General features: G+C 48.3%; 1 protein-coding gene across 8 annotated transcripts in view; it reads left to right on the top strand.

Annotated features, from left to right (window-relative positions):
- Positions 1-117: 117 nt before the first annotated feature.
- PPM1B (protein phosphatase, Mg2+/Mn2+ dependent 1B) overlaps positions 118-14,855 on the top strand; it is a 56,961-nt gene continuing 42,223 nt past the window's right edge. For 7 of the 8 annotated variants that reach the window (XM_082756312.1, XM_082756306.1, XM_082756307.1 and 4 more), the window contains exon 1: positions 488-666. The gene's annotated coding sequence lies outside the window, so the exon portion shown is untranslated. Of the gene's footprint in view, positions 265-487; positions 667-14,855 lie in introns of those variants that run through there. The other variant, XM_082756310.1, reaches the window with a different exon arrangement.

Genomic DNA, 14,855 nt, shown 5'->3' with positions numbered 1-14,855 from the left:
AGTGGCAGCGCCGGCAGCCAATGGGCCGCAGGCAAGGCGGGGCGGGGCGGGGCGGGGGGGCTGCGGCGGCGGGGCGGGGCGGGGTCGCCGCCTGACAGCCGCTTCCGTCCGGCCGGCCCAGGCGGCGAGGCCGGGCGAAGAGAAGTGCGGAGAAAGGCAGGCGCCGCGCGCGCCGGCGCCGTGATTGACGCGAGCGGCGGCCAATAGCTGGCGAGACGGGGGCGGAACGCCCAATCGGGGGGCGCTCCCCAGCGGGGCCGGCGGGTGAGCGGCGCGCGGCTCGCCCAATGGCGCCGAGGCTTCCCAGCGCGAGCAGCGCGGCCGCCCAATAGCGGCGGGGGGAGGGCGGGAAGAGGGCGAGCGACGTCGGCGGCGGCCAATAGCAGCCTCGGGACGGACGCGGGGCGGAGGGAGGGGGCGGGCCGGGAGGGGGGGCGGTGACGTCGCGCGGCGGGAGGGCGGGGCCGGCGGCGGCCGTCGGGACGGGGGCTCCCAACATGGCGGCGCTGCGGGCGGCGCTCCGGCTGCGCGAGCGGGCGGCGGCTGCGGCCGGCGGCGGCCGGCGCGGGGCGGGCCGCGCCTGAGGGGCTGCGCCTCACGGTGAGGGCTGCGCCTCGCCGCCCCGCAGCGCGCCCGGCCCTGCGCTGCCGGGCCGCTCCCCGACAGGTACGGGGGGGAGGGGGTGGGGGGGGCAGGGCCCGGCCCTGCGCGGTGCGAGGGGGCCGGGGGGGAGCTGAGGGGCCTGCGAGGGGCGTGCGGCTGCCACAGGGGTGCGGGCGGCATCGGGAGGCACATGGGGGGGGGGTACGGGGAGGCTCGCAGGGCGAGGAGCGCTGGCAGCTAATCCTGTGAGAGGTGCGGGGATGGGGATAAGCCAGGAGGAGGAGGAGGAGGGGGGGGGGGAGGCGTGGGGCGGTGAGCACGGGTCCGGCTGGCAGGCACGGTGGCAACAGGTTGCTGCGAGGCCGGGGGCTCGTTGTGCTGGGTGGCCGCTGCGGCTGGGCGTAATGCGCGAGACCTCGGAGTGTAACAGGAGCTGGGGTGTGCGCGGCGGGGCGGGCATGTGCCGAGCTGCCTGCGAGCCGCGGTGTCGGGCGCTGCTGTCGAGGGCTGAGGGAGGTGGCTGGCTGGCACCAGCGGAGAGAGCCCCGGTTCGGGTGTTTTGGGGCACGCCAGGGCGGCAAAGCATGGGGTCGGTGTGCTGGGAGCATGGCGGGAGCTGGGGGCTGATGGCTTGCCTGTGGTGGCATGGAAGGCCAGGGTGTTTGTTGGTCGAGCCGTGGAAAACTCGTGGCAGCTGCCAAATCTGGTGGACGCAATGGTGCTGTTTGGGGAAAAGGCTGCGCATGGGCTGGGAGGTGTCTGGAGGCGCCCCTCCGTGCTTGGGGCAGGTGTCAGGCAGTGTAAGCTCCTGTCTGCAAGGGCATCAGTGCCTCATTCTTGTGGGTAAATTGCCACGGCTTACTGTAGATTGAGGCTGTGAGGGAGCTTGGCCGGGTATTTAGAAGTAGAAATGAGCAGCGGGGGCACTGGAAGGGCTCTGTGGGTTTGGAAAGATGCGGGGGTCGGATGAGTTCGTGGGGATTGCGCCTGTACAGGGCGAAGCTTCCCGTAGGCTGTGCATCCACGTGCGTACCAGGGCAATGGCATTTGTGCAAAAGGGAAACTGGAATCTTCGTAGTGCTGAGCTAGTGGGAACTGCGGTCTGTGTGGAGAGGGGGCAGGCCTTCTGGCCGCGGGTGTGGAAAGCTGAAACGGGGGGGGGGGGAGTGGCAGTGAGCTGGGGCTGAGCTGGTGGGAGGTGGTGGGCGTCCTCTTCTCCCTTCGGTGTGGGGACAAGTTCCCAGCTGTGGCAGCCTGTGGAAACTGGGAAAAAAGTGAGTGAAGATGAGGCAACTTGTCACTGTTAGGAGTACTGTCAGATTAAGGGGGCCTACCGCATAGTCATGGGGTTCCTGTTAAAGGCTCGTTGTTTCTTCCCCCTCTGTATTTTGTTCTATTTGTTCCAGTGGGTAACTTGGCCATTAAGTGTAAACTGGTGCTTGTAGTGGTCTTGACACGTCAGGAGCTAACTAGAGGCACTCTGTGATACAGACAAGCCCCCTGCACATGGCATCAGGGGCTGGGATGTGTCTGTGCCTGTGTACTAGATATACATTTACGCTTAACATGAGCGTGTGCATTGAGAAGGCATGAAGTCTTTTATCCTGGACATATCGTTGTGTTTGAAGGAGGTTTGGTGCATAAAACACTTGAGGGGCAGAGATCTGTGAAAAAATGCTCTGTGTTGGAATGTGAGGCTGTTTGGCTCAGGAGGAGAAATTGCATTTGTGTATCATTTGTTCTGCAGGTTTGTGTTAGTATGTGCTTGGTTCCACAGCCCCTCATCTCCCGTTTGGCACAGATGTTTAGAGGATGTTGTCTTATGGGATGTGTGGTTTGATCAAGGCACAGAACATCAATATGTGGGGATCCTGAATTAATGTTGTGGAGCGGGCTGTATGTAGCACGTGGCTTTTTTGTGAGGTTGACAGGAGGAGGCCTTGCATATTTGAAGGATGTGGTTGGGAGTTGGGAGGAATTTCAGGCCTTAGTAGGGCAGAGACACCTGTAGGGGCTGTGAAGGGCAAAATGGAAAGTGACAAGGAAAGAAGTAGGTATTTGACTTTCTTTTTGATGAGAGAAGTGGTTGGGGCAGTGTGTAGAGCCAATCTTTTATTGCAGTAGCTGTGAGGTGGTTGGTTAGAAAGGCCGAGAGCCACAGAAAGCCAAGAGAAGCCTCGCTCCTGGTAGTTACCCTGGGTAATGCAATTGCCTCTCAGCTCCCGTGTGGAATTCCCATCGGGTGCTGGTTTGTTCACACGAGACCCTGCCTTGCATAAATATGAACCTGCCACAGCTGAAGTTAAAGCTTGTGAAGTTTGAGTGCTGGACACAGTCTTTTAAGATCCTGAATCAAAGAACTGCTCTTCTCAGAGGGGGCGCCTGAGAGCGGTCAATATTTCTTACCTGTGTCGTCTTTTTTTTTCCTACTGTCTTTCCCCTTCTGTAATAATCCACTCAGTATTGGATGTAAAAAGAACGAATCAGTCGGAAGTACCTATATTACTATCATGAATATCAACCATTGAAGCAGGATGTTTCCTTTTTTTCCTCTCCCCCAAAAATCCAAAGACTGGAATCCGTTGTGTGGCAGCATCTCCTGGCTCGTCATTCCAGCAGGGCTGCACAGGTGTGGCACACAGGCCTGTTGCTGTAGCTCAGTAAAAGAGAGCTGGTGTGTTCAGGCAGCTCTGGAAGATAACGAGCTGCTGGTTTTTGCAGGCATGGTCTCCCCAGGTGCCAGGGAAAGCCACACTGAAAGAATCCAAGTTCTAGGCTCCATGTGTGAGCCCTGGGAAGCGAGTACCCTAATAGGTCCTGCAGGCCTGTGTGCGTTTTTTTTGCACTAAAACCGATCCTTTCTGCCTGTCGCCTTGTAGTGTTAGTACCAAGTATATATATTTTTTGTTTTATTCCCACTATCTTGTCCAACAAGTTTTTCTCATATCTCTGGGTTCACTCCTGCATCTCTTCACCTCTCTGTGAAGGTGCATCCTCCACATCTTGGGCCTTGTAGCAGCCCCAGAGCCTTGGTTTGAATGTCGGTCTTCCCACCAAATCGGAGGGAAGCAATGGGGATTTCTCTGAAAAACTGTTCAAGTAAAAATTCCTGTAGCCTTGGCTCCTTCCATGTGCGTGACTTCCTTCATTCTGTGCTTCACTTGTTTATGCTTGGTCATCTGCAAGGTTTGGCTTACGGATGGACAGGGTGTCAACTGTTGGCGCTTCTTCCTTGCTGCCGAGCTGCTGGTGGTGTGAAGGCAAGAGAAATGCTGTTTGAAACTTTGGGAGGGCTCTGGTTTAGCCCTGGTCTTCAGCACATGTTGTATGCCTGTGATCTTCAGGGAGTTCAGGTGCGGTATCTGACATAATGTCATTGCAGATTCTTAACATAAAAAAAAAGTATCAATGTCAAACTGTAAGAGTTTGGAAAATGTCTGCATGGACAATGAAAAACACGCCCTTGGTGCAAGAACAAGGATGCTGAGTTTCCAAAAACCTAATCCAAACCATTTTAGGAGACAGCCTTGCAAACTCCTCAGCTATTTGGCTGATGTCTTTCAGGCTTGGGCAGATATCTAGCATGGGAGACTTCAAACTGGCTGAAAGCTGGCAAGTCTCTAGGACTGATCACTTCTAGCCTGGGGAATTTCAACTCTGGCATGTAGATGTTGTAGCTGAGGAGCGTTTGGGGCCTCATGGGTCCTGTAGTGTGCTTGTGGGGTTGGAAAGGCAGTGAGGTAGCGTGTACCTGCGGCAGTGTCCTGTGCTGAAGCCCAGCAAGTTCTGAGGAATTGGTAATGAGTGGCACTCACAAAGAAAACTGGTCTGAAAAGTTTTGCATGGGATGACCGTGGAGGGGGTGACCTCTGGCTGTTGAGCTCACCTCAGCTTCTTGAGGCACTGCTGGCCTTGTGAAATGGGAGGGCTGTGCGTCAGCGTAGGGGAGGTCAGTCTTCTGGCTCTTGGCAATCCTTACGCTGGGAGAGAAGGCACGCAGATGCTTTTGGTGTAGGAATTGATAGAAGGGAACCCCCCAGTCTTGGCTGCTGCAGCCACTCGTACAATTTGAGGAAGTAATTGAGGTATTGCCCAGGTATTGCTCTGCTAGGACAAGTGGCACCCACTACCCTTTTTCCCCGTGCACCATTAGTTTCTCATTAACATTACTTCAGTTCCTCCTTTTATGGTGGCACTGCATTACTGGCTTGTGGTGTAGGTTCTCAGCTTCTCTGATGGGAAATGATCTTTTCATTGAGATCTCTTACATCTAAATAATACCACTAGGTGCTTGAACCTCTTCTCATGAGCACTAATAACAGGAATTCAGCCCAGGACCACAGCCAGTTCACTTAAGGCTGTTTCAGACCAGGCTACTGGGGAGCTGAGGATGGCTCCGCCGTGTGTGACACAATGACACGCGTGACAAGTCAATGACCACAAACTTCCGACTAAGTCACAGAAGAAAGCAGCGGCGTGGCCTGGTAGCTCTCAGGGCATTGGTGTGTGCTAACACAGAACGGCACCTTCGGTAATTGGGCGGCTTTGTGTGCACCCCGGTGCAGGAAGCTGACCTTTACCGAGCACAGAGCAAACAGGGCTCTGCATTGTTAGCGTGTGAACTGATGGTTGTTATCAAGCAGCTAATGGATTAAGCTGAGGAGGATTTGAGTAGAGGAGGTAACGTTTTATGGTGATTTTATGACCATTGTGTGCAATTCGTGCCCTATTGCTGGGGCCAGTTCTCACCAGCTCTCTTGCGCTGTCAGAGCCAGGTTTTGTGTTAGGGACTCAGCACCTCGCATGTAGGAGCTTGGGCTGCAAAAGAGAAGTGGGTGACTGGAAAGAGAAATCTAAAATGATCGAACTGTTTTGAAAGAACTGAGGCAAGGAAACTGAAACTCATGTACATGATGGTAATCCTTTAATACACTCAGAAAGTGTTCATTAGCTTATTCCCACACCAGGAGAACTCACTCCTATCTGGGCAGCTTTGCTGGCTGTGCTGATGGGCAGGAAGTACCGAGTGTTACTGAGCACGTGCTTCGTGTCCTACCACGAGCTGTAGCAGAGCCATTGATGTGGGCTACTGAATTGTGTTTTTGCTGTTATTTAGAAGGTATTACAGGAGATGTGGGTGATACATGAAATGTCTTTTGTTTTTAATCAGATGTCTTTCCTAGATGTGTCCCACCAGCTTTTGATAATCTTAACTGTGAAGGGTTGGAAGCAAAAGTGAATGTGTGCTGCAACACTCCTGCTCTGGTTACTCCAGGAAAAGAAATGCTCAATCCCCAGTGCAGCCCTTCTTTTTAGGGCTGAGGAGGGGGCTGTTGGCAGCTCCAGCCTACGGGCTTAGTTATTGCTGCTCGAAGCTCTCTGAGATGATCGAGCAGCGAGCTGTAGTTGAAGGTGACCTGTAGGGTGGAACAAAGTTACATGGGCCGTGTCCCCAGTTTTATGTGTAGCTCTTGGGATTTTATTCCAGATGTGCTGTGCTCTGGCTCTATGAACTGAAAATACCCCAAACCCTGCTGGCCATTAGGTGTTCTCCAGGAGTTTTGGTTTAGGTTAATCTGAGAGGTGTCCAGTCTTGTGTTTAGAAATCGCTCCGAGATGCAAACCAAAGCACAGTAAGTGGGGTGACTCAGATTTCCTTGAAAGTGCGTTACTGATCCAAACTAAAGCACTGATGCGGATAGTGCTGCTGTGTGGACCGTGGAAATTGTCCCCTGCTCTCTACAGAAGGTTTTAGTTTTTCTTGAATGGTACCTGAATTGTGCTTCCCAGGTGGTTGTCCCTGGTTCTTCAGTTTTGTGTTAAAATGACCAGTGTTACAGCTGCAGTAAATTCTGTAAAGCGGCTCTTTCATGGTTTTACTTCAGTTCATCAAGAATGAAACTAGTAGCCGGCTGAGCAACAGGTTTATGAAGTCTGGCTTCCTGTGGGTTGCTGTCTTGTGGTTGGATTTATTTTTTTTATGTATAATACTGCAAGCAAGTCCTGAAAGTATTTCTGTGTGTTGGGGGCATGTGTACGATACCTGTGCATGGAAGGATGGTACCGCTATTAAAGCTGCACTCCTGCAGCACTTGGCCTCGAGGCACCAGTTTGGATGGGCTGTCTCTCCTTGATCCAACCATTTATTTCTGCAAAGCTTGTACAACATGGTTATTTCTTGAAGTATTTACCCTGGTGTTAACTTAAGAATTTTGGCCAGTGTCAGCAGACTGCTGGGGGGTGAGGGAGGAAAACCAACACTTGGCTTTCTATGGTTGTATTTTATTGATCTTTTCATTAATGGTAGCTCTTGTTTTGTTGCCTTTTTGTGTTTGCCACTGATTTGAATTTTCTTCTAGAAGAGGTAAAATATTTCAGTTTTTTGCCCGCAGTGTTTCGGGTAACCTGTCTAGAGGTAGGAAATGATACTTCCAGTGGCAACTCCTCTTAATGGCAGCTAAAAATCTCTCCTCCATAAAACAGATGAAATTTGTGAGAGTCCCTGACATGCTAATTACACCGAATGTGAGGCTGGTGATACCCACAGCATGTCCAGTAACTTTGGACCATGATTCTGGGAGGGGCTGAATGAGAGTTTTGAAGAGAAATCATGTATTGATGCCTAGAATACAGCTGGGTTAGATTTTGAGGATGGTGGATTAGGATTTGGAGGGAGAGCGGATTTTTGTTTGTGATCACTCTTGTGACCCTGAAAAGCTGCTGAAACTTGGTAATGTGCTTTGAAACTTTGCAGCTGAGAAGTATTGCGCTCAGGCTTGAGTGGACTGCAGACTGAGTTTTGTCTGCAGTGTACAAAAGCTGAAGAAAGTGTTCTTTTTGCTTCTATTTTAAGTGCGTCTATACTCAAAGCACTGAAGAATAGTAATAAAGGACTTGTGTTATTTCTTCTAATTCCCAGAGGAATCTCTCTTCCTAGTGAGAAGGTGCTCTGCCTGCTCGTTCATGTACCAGCTCCCACTGCAGGTACGGTACTGGTTGCAGGCACTGGTGCCTGCTGCCCGGCATCAGTTCGATTCTCCGTGGGCCATTTGAGAAAGAAACGCTCATAGCTGACATCAGGAGAAGGATGTGCTGCTTTTAACGTGTGTAGGCAAGAGAAACCCAGAGTGCCTTTGTGTTTTCAGCTCTTGTGATGCTCAAACCCAGAGCTAACAGAGCTGCCAGGGACTCACCTGCAGAGCACTCAGCTCGGTGCCTTGGGAGGCGAAGAAACTCCGTCCGTCCCGACGGAGCCCCAGCGCCGCGTGTGCTCTGCTGGGATGGAAGCGCATCGCGCTCGGGGTGTTCTGAGTCACAACCGAAGCGTCACCCCCGAGGAATTATTAATAGCGCCTAATTACAGCCGGGGTTGACAGGCATCTGTAGGAAGTTCATCCAGTACTGGTGGGACCAGTACCCTGGGTGTACTGACCTGGCTCCTCAGGTGTGCTGCTTACCCATTTGCCAGCGTATTGTGTTTTCTGTGTCTTCACCTCTTTTCCAGGAGACACAAGGCAAGAGACTTTTTGTCTCACTTTGTTTCCTCTGAAACGATGTCTTTGTGATGTGCTTGCTTAGAGTGTGTTTTTTATTAAAACCCCCAAACCACTGTTGTGTTGCTGATGCTACTGAACTACACACACTGCTTGGTGCGGGTTTGTTGCTTCCAGTTGTTTCCCTTAGTCTGCCCGATGAGTTGATTGCAGTCGTTGGAGGTCTGGGCTGGGGCTGATGATGCTGTGAGGGGCACTTGTTCTGAAGTAGTGTGTGGTTGTGCATAAAACTTCAAGTAGTAGCGTTCCTGTACATGCCAAATGCCAATGATCTTGTGGAAGTAACAGCTAGAGATGTTAACTGTGTTGTTTTTTTGGGGAGACTTACTTGGTAAATCCTCTGCAAGTGCGCCATAATTGAATTGCAGTTTAAAAGATGACCCAGGGGTTCATAGGCGCTGTCATGAAAAAGATGCTTTAATAGGAGCAATTGCTTGGTTCGTGAGAGGTTTTCCAGCCAACCCTCCTTTGGATTTTGGGCGCCCTTATACAGTAAAGAAACTGGAAGCAGTTTAAGTGACTTTCTTTGAATAGTTGGTTGTGGGACCAAGGAAAAGACAAGCACACTGCTACCCTTGTGGGTGGTTGCACAGGAATGAGACTTTCACAGCACTTGCTGGAGTCAAAAAGCTGTGCAGTCTCCTCTGCGCACCAACCTGAGAGCTTGTCAGTTTTTGATAAATGGTGAAGGTTGCAGTTTTACATTTTTCTGCATTTTACAACTGAAGTAATGATTAGACTTACGTGTGATGTAGGGAAAAAAAACAGGACTCTGCCGTAATGATGGCAGTGTCTTGCATCCTACCTTTATCTCACAGTGAAACAACATAATTCACTTCTGTTATCTCTCTGGTATGCCTTATGCTAAACCACATCTATGCTTTTCTAGGTATGTTTTTCTTTTACTTTATATGAGTAAAAAAAAAAAACAAACCAAAACAAAAAAAACACACTAGAAACTCCAGGCCAGAGAAGAATGACTCTGAAATATGTAATGATCTCAAAATAGTAGCTGTTGTTAACCATAACAGCTCACTGTGCGGCTTTGACTACCGTTACAGCACTGTTTTAGTCTCAAGAAAAAAAGAATGCCGTCAGCTTAGCATCTCCTGCCTTTTGCAGGGGAGGGGGCAGTGCTGGAGATTGTCAGAACAACTTCTTGAACAGGCAGCGAAACGGGGCTCGACCTACAGAGTCAGAGGGGAAGGAATACAATTCCAGTGTAGGTGCAGGCTCTTGAAACTAGCTCGGGTGCTGTTGTTGCCCATGACATGGTCACAAAATGTCACTGGGGGAACTGTTCTGAAACTGTATTTCGGAAACCCTTTATTAATTTATTACTGGAAAATACCGTCCTTGAAAAATACCTGATTCTCAGATATTCTTGGTGACTTTGCTATTTTCAACCTAAAAAGCTTTCTGTATTTCTGCATCTGTGCAGAAGCCAAGTAGGGCTCCATCTAGGAGAAGAACTACTCACTTCAAGTGATCTTTCTTCACTGTTGCTTCTCTGTTTTGGTCAAGGTTATCAGAGGTAAATTTGTGTGTATTTACAAAAGAATGGGGTAACGATTCTGTAACTGAAGTAACTTTTTTAGAAGGGTTTGTCCGGATATGAAACCTGTCTATTTGTCAGTTCCACAAAGAACATGGAGCTAATGTGGAAGACATCTTACTACACCTTACCGTGTTGTCCCTTCCTCCATAGGCTTGTTTGCTTGTTTATTGGTGGTCTGGTTAAAACAGGAGCTGTTGCACACAAAGCAGGCATGCCAGACCTGTCATGGGTTGTCATATTTCTGCTTGAAGCCTCTCTAAAGTAAGTAATGGCCCTCGCGTGCTCCGTTGGAATCTCCATCGTCCTTTCCTGTTACTTTTTAGTTGTCATCTTCAGCTGTCCCTGATACAACCAGAACCAGTGACCCTGGCCTACCTGTGGGCAAGCTGCTTTCTGCACGGTTGGTGTGCTCCCGCGTCAGAGCTGCTGATTCTTTCTTCCTGCGCAGTGTTTATCCTCTCCTTTCCTTGGGTCAAAGTCTGATACTGTTGCTAAAGGAGAGAAACTAACATGGAACAGGAGAGGAATTCAAAAGTAATACCCTTTCTTAATGTATTAGAAAACCAAAATACTTTCTAAAGAACCGAGATAATAAATGTGTTGAGAAATAGGCGAGTCCATAGACTATCTGGGGAGGCAGAGTTCAGCCAAGTATTCTTCCTTATTACCTTAGTGCTGGGCTGAGCATTCTGATAGTTTCAGTTCATCATGTGAGAGCTTTTTATCAGCAGCCTTTTATTACCAAGCTCTGGCTGCCCCAATCCTACCGGGATGGTTGGCCTTGTGGATGGAGGTACCACAACTCCTTGATACTGCTGGGGGTAAAAATCAGCAAATGCAAGTTGCCCACTGACTTCTGTGCTGCTTTGCCTTCAGTTGTCATTCTCTCTCCTGATTTTTGTTGGCATCGTTTGAGTTCACTTTCTCCTGTTGTGTTCCTTCCTGAGACAGGACTGGGGAAGGGGAAGAAGCTTCAGTCTATAGTTGTTTGTTGTTTTTTTTTCCCTGCGCTTTGTAGAAAGCTTTCTCCCCCAAATGGTATTTATTAAAAACCAAACAAAAAACAGCAACAATAAAAACACAGCAAGCTACAAACTTGGAAAACCTACAGATACAGGAAAACTCAATGCGTGGCGTGTTCTTGGTATAGATTTAAGGTGTCGTGGAACTGCTGGGCTTGCATCTCGGTCTGAGGAAGCAAAGATTCCTCAAAGGTCTTTAGGAGGCAGAAAGAACATACTTGGATCCGACTGCCGTGTTCAGAGAAGAGATGGAAAATTAGGCTGGGCTAAAATGATCTCGTGTCATTTTTCCATTGAGAAGGGAAAAGCAATCAGGATTGTTTGGTTTCACTGCCAAAGTGCAGTGCCTTCAAACCCTTATGGACAGGACAGAAGAAAACCCAGCACAGCTGAAGCAGCAGCTAGCATATAATTGGGTCAAAGCTGCTTTTTTCTTTTGGAATTTCTTCTAGTCTGCAAGTCTAATGCTACCTCGGTGGCAGCGCTGGGCACTAGACACATCCGCTTCCTTTGTCAGCCAGGCCCTGTTGTCACTTCTTTGCAGCTGTTTAAAAACAATGGATGTAACATCTTGGAAGCTGCCTTGCTTAATGTACACAATCTAGCTTTGTTTTTGTCTCTTCTTAGTTGGGAGTTCATTCTCTGCCCAAACAGCATTTTGTTATGTGCTGCCTTGCTGGTGAGCATCTGCTATTCTTCTTAGATAACGGTCCTTAGATTGATTTTTTTTGTTGTTGTTGTTTTCACTGCTTTTTAGTGCTAATTCAGTGCAGAAAAAGAGAGCTCTCTGAGGTGGGTTTATAGCACTATCAGTTCAGCTTAGGCAGATTGTTGCAAGACTACACTTTGAGATGTTTCCAAGAAGTTTCTCTTAAGACATACTTACTGACACAGGTTGTTAGGGCTCATGGTTTGGATACCCGATGACTGACTTGCCAGTGGAAGTCCTAAATTTACGTGGAATGCTGCTGCTGCTGCTTTCTTTGCAGGTAGCTGGAGTTCTGTCACATGGCTCTGAACTTCCTCTAATAAATGAGTCAGGAGAGAAACAATGTCAAGTTACATGATCAGAGATCTTAAATTTTATTTAAATGAGAAAAATGTAAAGAGAAGACAGTACTGGAAATCATGTGAACTGACACTGTTAGCAGTGTCACCAGCTGTAGTGTTACACTAAAGTAAAAGAACATGCAATTAAATATTGATGTTAAAACCTCTATGATGGCTAAATTATGAATGCCCTCTCTCTTGGATTTTCCCCAAATGCATAGGCTGCTACGGGTGATGATCTGACTCCCTTCACAGTGGTCATTCCAGTTTAATTAAATATCAACACTTGCTGACAAGAAGATCTTTATTCTGTAGGCACATGAGAATACAGCAGAAAGCAAAGCTTTACATAGCAAAGGTCACGGTGAGGAGTTCGTCAGAAAGTTCCTGAGGGAGCCAAGAGGTTTTTCTTTGTCTTCTGTCATGTTTGCAGATTTCCTTGGGGGATAAGAGAATTGCCTCTGCTTATCCACGGCTGCGTAATGTGGAGCTAGAGCTGCTTATCTGCTCCCTGCTTTGAGCACCAGTTTTGGGGAACTTAAGAGAGACTTTTGGGTGAAATGTGGGTTATGTTTTCACTGGTATCAACCATGGTTTGCGGTTCTTTGTGTTCGGGAATTCTTGAATTTGTTCAAGTCCAGAGGTCTCATTAGGAAGGATTAGCTTTCAGTACGGTATGGGAGGAAGTCAAGTCATCTGAAAAGATGTAAGCAATCCCAACTTGAGATGCTTTTTTTAGGATGTCCATAGTGAAACACATAGGTTTTCTTGACCACTTGCTGTTCATTTCAACTCCTTTTGTTCTTCCCTTTCTCTGCTACCAGTTTGTTACAAGTTTTCAGTGGAGTTAGTGATACCAGGTTTTCCTTTTTATATCCTCTGTTGTTACTGCCCTGTTGCTAGACACCTTGAAAATCAATCAGAAACTCTGTAGCTTGATGGCTGTGTTCAGCTTGTTGAGACCAGCTTATTTTTATGCACTGAATCCTTATATTTAGGCTTTGGAACATCTGAATTCTGCTAATCCTTGAAGCTTGGAGACTTCAATTTTTTCTTGTTCACTGTTTCAAGCATCCTTGCTATGTTACATAATAAAACTTTTTTTATGTACGAAAAACATTTAGTGCTTTGCTTGGGTAGCATTGTCAAGTAGTAGTTTATATCAGCCCGTAACTAAACGTTTCTGGGGCCTTGAAAACAGGGGTTGGAAGTAGCCAGAGTGGATTTACGGAGGGTAAAATGTGCTTGACCAGCTGCCTGCCTTCTGCAATGAAGTGACTAGATCCCTGGTTGAGGGGCGAGCAGTGCATGTCACTTTGACTGTTGCAAGGCTTTTTTTACACAGTGCCCCACAGCGTAGTCCTATTTATAGTCTGGATGGGAGGATGAGAAGACAAGTGAAGAACTGGCTGAAGAGTCAGGCTCCAAGGGTATCAGTTTATCATTATTTGTGCTCTGCCTGGACACCAGTTAGAAGCAGTTCCTCAGGGCTTTGCTGTGACCTACTCAGTTTCACATCTTTGCCAGTGACCTGGAGGAGGAGATGGGATGTGCCTTCAACAGGTTTGTGGCAGACACGGAACAAGGTGCCTCAGAGGCAGGGTGACCATCCAGAGGTACTCAGGAAGACGAGCAGGCCTGTAGGAATCAATGAAATTCAGCAAGGACGTGTGCCAAATCCTGCTTCTAGGGTCAGAAACCCTCCTGTGGTGCTGGAGGCTGGCTGGGTTGCTTCTCTACTGACAAGGAGCTGCTTCTGTCAAACAGTGGACTAAGTACAAGTCAGGCAGGGGTTAAAACCAACAGCTTTATTCCCCTTTAATTGGCATTTGTTCCACATGTTCCCAGACTGCATCTTTAATACCATGCCCAGTTTTGGGCCTCTGGGGTGATAACAAACTTCTGGTATCTACAGAGATGGATCCCAAGTGGATGGAGCCAGTCTCTTTACTGAGATGCACAGTGGGAAAGCAAGAGATTGGGTCATAAACTGGGTGGGAGGGTGTATGCTGAGAAGTTTTTCCGGTGAGGGTGACTGTTAAGAGGTTACAGGAGATCCCACAGCAGAGAGGTCGTGGGCTTGCTTCTGTAGAGGTTTTAAAGACCTGAGAAGATAAATCCCTGAGCAGCAGGGTCTGAGCTCAGCACTGGCTGTGCTTTGAGAAGGAAGTTGCCTGGAGGACCTCTTAGGTCCCCTCCAACTCAAATCTTTCTGTGAAAAACCACTCATGTCTGAGATATAACTAGCCAAACTAAGGGATAAATTCTCTTTTATTTAGAAACATGGTTCCTTGTGCAAGTGGCATGTATTTCTACTGCTGCTAAATAAAATAGTTTGGACAAGATCAGCTACTCCTGTTGATGATGTCTGATATTAATCATTAATTAGTTGAAATCTGTGTCTGTTGGTAAGCATTGAGTAAGCAAGGTACGTTCATTGAATAGCATCATCTAAGAATGAAATAAAGAATATTCATTAAGTTGAACAAGTTGTTCTAGAGCTTTGTAGTGACCGATGTGTCTTGTCGTTCACTTGCCTTCACCCATTATTCTCAACTTTGAAGTAAAGCTAAGCAATATGTGCAACACTTCTTGTTTGAAGTTGTTGGTTTGGGGAAGAAAGATGCTGAAAAAGCAAATCATGACTTTCACTGAGACTGGCCCAGTTCCTTCTTTGCCAGGCCTTTGGAAAGAAGCTCATCCTAGATCCTACGCACGGGCATCTTGAAAATGGAAGGCCATACTCAAGCTACCAAAATTGTATACTGGTACATCTAGGCAGGGTGGGCTTAACTGTGATAGCCTTGCTCATGAGTTTGTGAGGAAAGCAACTTTGCTTCTTTCTTATTAGCAAGGTAATTTTGGTCAATAGTCGCGTGTCTTTCTGCTTTGGCTTTTACAGATATCTACAGTAGCTAGTGACAGGATTCTTTGGTATGGTTTCTGTAGTTGAGATAAAGTTTGAACCCCAACTTTTAGTCCTTTTCTTTTGAGTCCAGGATCTGTATATACTCTTGTAAATGATTGAGTTAATGTCTAGGCTTTTTCATCCTCTTTCCTCTTAAACAT

Source organism: Aythya marila (assembly GCF_965140915.1).
Source record: "Aythya marila genome assembly, chromosome: 3".
In the NCBI taxonomy this organism is placed as follows: domain Eukaryota; kingdom Metazoa; phylum Chordata; class Aves; order Anseriformes; family Anatidae; genus Aythya; species Aythya marila.
This window is presented reverse-complemented; position numbering and strand designations above follow the sequence as displayed.